The 6,000-nt window shown below is 42.2% G+C and overlaps 1 protein-coding gene across 2 annotated transcripts in view; it reads left to right on the top strand.

The window, feature by feature from the left end:
- The first annotated feature begins 3,538 nt into the window (after positions 1 to 3,538).
- Positions 3,539 to 6,000, top strand: part of Ibtk (inhibitor of Bruton tyrosine kinase) — a 66,641-nt gene continuing 64,179 nt past the window's right edge. Inside the window, exon 1 of one of the 2 annotated variants that reach the window (XM_051140568.1) lies at positions 3,539 to 3,708. The gene's annotated coding sequence lies outside the window, so the exon portion shown is untranslated. Of the gene's footprint in view, positions 3,709 to 3,831; positions 4,070 to 6,000 lie in introns of those variants that run through there. The other variant, XM_051140567.1, reaches the window with a different exon arrangement.

Below are 6,000 nucleotides of genomic sequence, written 5' to 3'. Positions count from 1 at the left end.
AATCTGGGGCTTCTTTGTTGAGTTTTTATTTTGTATGACTTATCTAGAGATGAGAGTGAGGTATTAACATCATCTCCTATTGTTGTGTCAGGACCTGGTGGGTCTTTTATGTCTATAAGAATTTGTTTTATGACATTTGGAACCTCAATGTTTTAGACATATGTATTCAAACTATTATTTCTTCTTTATTATTATTTTATTTTTAAACTTTCTGTCTCAGGATTGGTCGCTTGATTATATTCCACAGCCCTGGAATGTTGTGGTCATGCATATTTATTTTTGCTTTATTGATGTTCAAATGTAGTATATCCTCCACTTTGTCCTCCATCGCTGATTCCTTTCTTCTGCTTGGTTAAGCCTATTGGTGAGAATTATTCTTCAACATTTCTTTCTTCTATTTTTAATCCAGATTTCTTTCTTATCTCTTTTGCTGAACTTTCTCCCCACCCCCTGTGCTCCTTACTTTCTTTTCTAGGCCCTAGATGGAATTCATCTGCTTGTTTGAACCCTCTTTATGTTCACGGATAGGCTTGACTAGTAAACTTTCAATATCTTAAGCTGATATTGTACCTATTTCAGTATCTTTGGATTCAGTAGTCAAGGAATCAGTCTCACAGGAGATTCTTTTTTCCCTTTTAAAAATTAATTATTCAGATTACATCTAAATTTTTATCCCCTTGCTTGTATCCTCTCATTTCTTCCTCCCTCCCTCTTTCAACCTATTCCCATCCCCTAGGTCTGTGACAGAAGGGGACCTCCTCCCCCACCATATGGTCACAGCGTATCAAGTCTCATCAGTGACATAAAATAGAAAGTGGCAAAACCAATGTGGAGTCAAGTGTGAGATAAACAGTTAGTTATGGTTAATATTGTAATAGATAAAGGAGTCAAGACTCAGAAAACTGAAAAAGGAGGGGAGAAGAATATTATGGAAGGAAAGAAGATGAACAAGCAGTTAACAAGAGAAAAAAGGAAAAGAATTCCTCAATAATGAGAAGGCTCAAAAATAAAATTAGATAAACAGAAGAAGGGAAATAAAAACAGAAAACATAAGGTTTTACAACTAAGGAGATAAAGTCTCAAATATTACTAAAGGTATACTAGAAAGGAAGAGGGGAGCAACACAGAAAGTAAGTAGGAAAGGAAGATCAAAAAGGAAAAGATTACCCAGAGACAAAAAAATGCATAAAATTTTTAGGCAAAGGCATGAAGAGGAAAAAAGAAAAAATGCTTGAAAATATAATGACTTACAAATATTGCCAAACATATAGTAAAATAAAAAGGGGTGAGCAAAAGTGATGGGAGAAGAACAAAATGAGTTGGAGCCGTGTCTTTTTGTCTCATTTAAAGATAACCCTGGCTATTTACTTTCTGATATAATGTGGTTAATTTTCAGTTTGGGGTAAAAGTAGGACAGTTTGCTTTTGGTCTAGAGTAAAAGGTTAAGTTTTCATTGGCTTGGAGTTTCTTAATTGACGTGACCACTTAAAACTGCTGCATTTATGATACCTATTAGTACCACCAATGAGCACTGCTTTTAGGTTCAACAGTGTATAAAACTATCAAACTCATGAACCAGGCACGGTGGCACACACCTGTAATCCCAGCACTCAGGGAGGCAGTGGCAGGCAGATTTCTGCGAATTCGAGGCCAGCCTGGTCAACAAAGTGAGTCCAGGATAGCCAAGGATACACAGAGAAACCCTGTCTCAAAAAACAACAAACCAACAACAATAAAAATATGAAATGCATGCTTTTGTGCCATGGACAATAACGTTAAATCAGAGCATCTCTCAATTCAGTCAGCACCATGACAAATGTGGCACATAATTTTTACTTTGTAAGAGGTATTCCAACATTATCTCCTTTACTTCTTGCAGGACCAGTTCTGTCCCCTACCCGAAAGGCATTCCTTGACATGATTATGTTCTTTCTTTTTTTTTTTTTTTTTTTTTCCTACTTCATCTAGTTATCTTCTACTTCTTACCTAGCTTGCCATTTCTTTGGGAAGTCAGGTGAAAACTGCAGTATAACCTTTCACACATCTGTTAAAGCTGCAATTAATTCTTGTGTATACAATTATGGCTATATGAACATTTTGTACTCCTAGTGTCTACAAGGGTTTAGGATATGGCAACTTCAGATGAATGAATACTTAGAACAATTCAGCTAAGGACATGCTTTATGTATACAAGTTAACCACTGTTTTGTGAAGTGTTACTGTGTGCTTGGCACTCTGCTAAACTCTATGTAGTATGGTATCGTATGTCTGTCAATACATTTTTGTTACAGCAAAATGCCATTTTGTTCCCACTTTGCAGATGAGGAAATTAGGGCTTCAGAAAACCTAAGTGACTTACCCAGATACAAGGAAGAGAAAGATAAAAGATGTGAATTCAGGTCAATACATTTATTTACCTCACTAGCGCCTGGATCACTGAGCTTCTTTGTTCGTCAATGGGTTATCATATATAGCTTCTTTTCAAGTCATTGTTTATACACTACAGAGTAGTTTTTGTTACACGTCAAAGTAGGAAGTAGGAAATGAAAGAAAGTCTTTATACTGGAAGAGCCGGAGAGCTAGGACTCAGTTTTCATTTCTCTTTTATTTTGATCTAGCAACTTACCTTCCTACAAAGTCTACAAAACGGGCAATCAGGCTGAACCAGAATAAGAAGATATTGCTTTTAACTCCCTTTAATAGAGCTAATGGCTCATACAGTAACACAGACAGGGGGCAGAGGGTCACCTAACTCCGGGCTCCTGGTGCTGTTTTTCTCTGACTCATGCTACTCCTCCCTGAATACATGTTTACTAAGGCGCCTCAATATCAGACTTTAGCAGCGGCGTGTTTCCCACTCTGGACTGATCATTGGCTTGCTTTCCTCCCTAACAGTTCTCAACTTTTAAAACGGCCTTCAGTTTTAGAGTTAAAGGGAGAAAAGCTACTGCAAGTCCCGCCTCAGGAACCAAATGGAGTCAATGTGACCCAAGTCAGCAGCTGGTCGCACAGTGGCGATTTGCAAAAGCTATGGTGCCTTCTGACTAAAGGAGTGACACTCAAACAATCGGGGTACAACGGGGGGGGGGTGCCACAGAGCAGCAGGGCTGAGTCTTGCGGAGAGGGTACCTCTGGTTTTCCAGTTACCCCACTACTAGGGATCCGGGAGGCAACTTTTCTAAGGTGCCTATGTTTCTACTGAGTGGAGACCAGCCAGGTCCTTGTTTCTTCCATCCCGGCCTTAACCTCCCTTCCGAGTCTTCACCTGCGGAGAGGAGACAGATCTAGTAGGATGGCAGCTAGCACCAAGAGGGACATTACTGGATCTGAGCCTAGGGCGGCAGTCAGGGTCTACCTCTCCAAGGCCAGCAGGGTCAAGCTCCTCTGGGACGCCAGGGAAAAGCCACGCCACGCTAGGCCTTATGGTCCGGCCCTGACCAATCACTGTGGGGCATACGCGAATTTAAGCCAATCAGCGCCCATCTTATTCCCGAGTCCCGCCCGCGCTAGCCCAGGTTTCCCCCCACCCCACCCCGGTCCCGGCACCGGCAGTCGCGGCTGTCTCTGCGGCCACCACAGGAGGTGACTCGGGCCATCCCGGCTCCTGGCTCCCTTCGTTGTCCCCGGTCGCCTTCACTGAGAATGAGTCCCCGCGCGGCCACGCGCCTTCCCCGCGGAGACCGCCGGCGCATATTCATCTAGCGACTGGTGAGGGCAGGGGCGACGGCGTCCTGCCAGCCCCGCGGGGCAGCAGGGCGCGGGGAGGGGACTAGCGGAGGGGAAGCTGCTGGGCTGTCGCCGCCGCGTGGCACCGGCGGGGTGGCCTGGGAGCGCAAGCCCCGCCGCCCCTTCCAGCTAATGAATGGCCTTGTCCCCTCGAAGAAGTGCTACGTCGCCAGGCTGCCCGACACGCCCTCCAGCGACGTTGCAGTTTTAGTTCCGAGAGTTGTCCGGTGTCACTTCCCCCCGGAGCCCTTTCTTAGAGGCGTCCTGACTCCCTTAAACCCTTGGTGGAGTTTGCAGAGTTTTTGAGTTCTCGTGGGCCTTGCTGAGTTGGCAGAAAAAGCAGGTCTTACGTGGACGTTTGCTGCTGTGTGGAGAGGGGCTGGGGTCTGTTCTGCAGGGACAGGGTAGAGGGGGCCTTTTGTTCATAGCTATCGGGTTGCAAGGGAATAATTTTAGTTCAGAGGGGAAAATGGCCAACCCAGACATAAGCCATCTTTGATTCTGTTATCTAACGTCGTCATAAAACTTGAGTTGTGTTTGCCAGAGGGGATATTTTTCAAGCATCGGAAGTTGAGTAGCACCTGTTTGCCTTTACCACTAAGTAGGACATTTGAAGCAGAAGATTGTCAGAAATACTGAAAGCGTGAAGGTTGTCTGTGCCCCCCCCCCCCCATGTGTGGCTTCCTCCCTAATATGCAAATTCACAAGCAGTTTTGCCCAGGTCCTTACTTCTCTGTTGAGTTATTTTCATTTGTTTTTTGTTTGTTTGTTTTAGAGACCTACTTGACCAAACGTGAAGATAGAACTTTTTTTTAAACCTGTTTTCTAAAGAAAATGTTTGCAAAATTTCAGTCACATGGCAGCTTTAAACATTTTTTTAATTGGAGCAGAGGCAGGTGGATCTTTTTGAATTTGCGGCCAGCCTGGTCTACAAAGTGAGTCCAGGACAGCCAAGGCTACATAGAGAAACCCTGTGTCGAAAAACAAACAAACAAACAAAAAATGGATATGTTTATTTTCGCTTTTTTCATTTTTCAGCAAAACTTATTTGAAGATCTTTCATTATGCTAATTTTTGTGTAATGATTTTATTTCATTTTTTACTTTCAAAATGTTTCTGCATTACACAGTTCGAGACCGAATGAGCACACCTGCTAAAGGATGTCAGTATGATTTGTTACTTCCAATGACACACACGATTTTCGTACTACAGGGGGATAATTCTTTGCCTCATCCAGAGGTGTACTTACTCACTCCTTAAATTCTGGGCAAATTTTCCTTTATGAAAATGAGACAAGTATTGCATGAAACTTAAGTTTCTAGGTCCTTTACACAGCGAATATTTGAGAAAAACATTAAAATGCCATATTAGTAGTGTTAAGTTACTTAATGTCCTAATAAGTGCTTATTAAAAATGTTTTTTAGGGATTATTAGACCTCTTTCATTATGACTCATAATCTGTGACTTACAGCATTTAAATTAGCACAGATACAAGTATACAGGGGAGGTGTTTTGGTTACTGATTGTGAAAATTATGAAGTATAGAATTCTTCCCTCTGTCTTACCATAAGTAGCTTAAAGTCCTTACATGTGGGCAAGACGTGTGTGTGTGTGTGTGTGTGTGTGTGTGTGTGTGTGTGTGTTTTCAAGGGAGGTTATTGCCACTAGTTCACAAAGGAATGGAGAGCTCAAGTTCTTATGACCTCAAGTGACAGTCTTTCTTGACTACACTGGTATTATCTCCTATTGGCATTAGTGTTTTGAAAGAGCACTTTGATTGACAGGTGGCATCTAGAGGACTCTTCTCATAGATTGATTTTTTTTTAAGATAAGCTTCTTGTTTCCTCATGATAAGGTGAAGGGAGTCATATTTTTAGAGGCAATAATGGAGTTGAAATGAGACACAGTTAATTTAGATAAAGCTCTGTACATACATGCCCCCATGAAAGTGCAAAAGACGGTAGGCACTATGCTTATAAGCACTGAGAAGTAGCCTTTTAAAGATTTGGATGAGAAGTGTTTGAAGTAGAAAGGGCCCTAAAATAGTATTGATGTTTTCTGACTTATTTACCAAAAGTATTCCTTCCTACCCCTCCTCTTTAGTATGTTCTTTAAAAAACAAAACAAAACAAAACACAACAAAACCTCAAAACATCCACTTGGACCATTTAATGCCGCCAGCATGTGTTTCCACAGTGATCCCTGAGCCTTGGGAGGATAGGGTGTGATACAGATGTCCACAGTCTCTTAGTCTGCAGGCTGACCAGGTGTGGG

The sequence above is a fragment of the Acomys russatus genome, chromosome 32, assembly GCF_903995435.1.
Source record: "Acomys russatus chromosome 32, mAcoRus1.1, whole genome shotgun sequence".
NCBI lineage: Eukaryota > Metazoa > Chordata > Mammalia > Rodentia > Muridae > Acomys > Acomys russatus.
The sequence above is the reverse complement of the archived record's forward strand: the minus strand, read 5'-3'. Positions and strand labels throughout refer to the sequence as shown.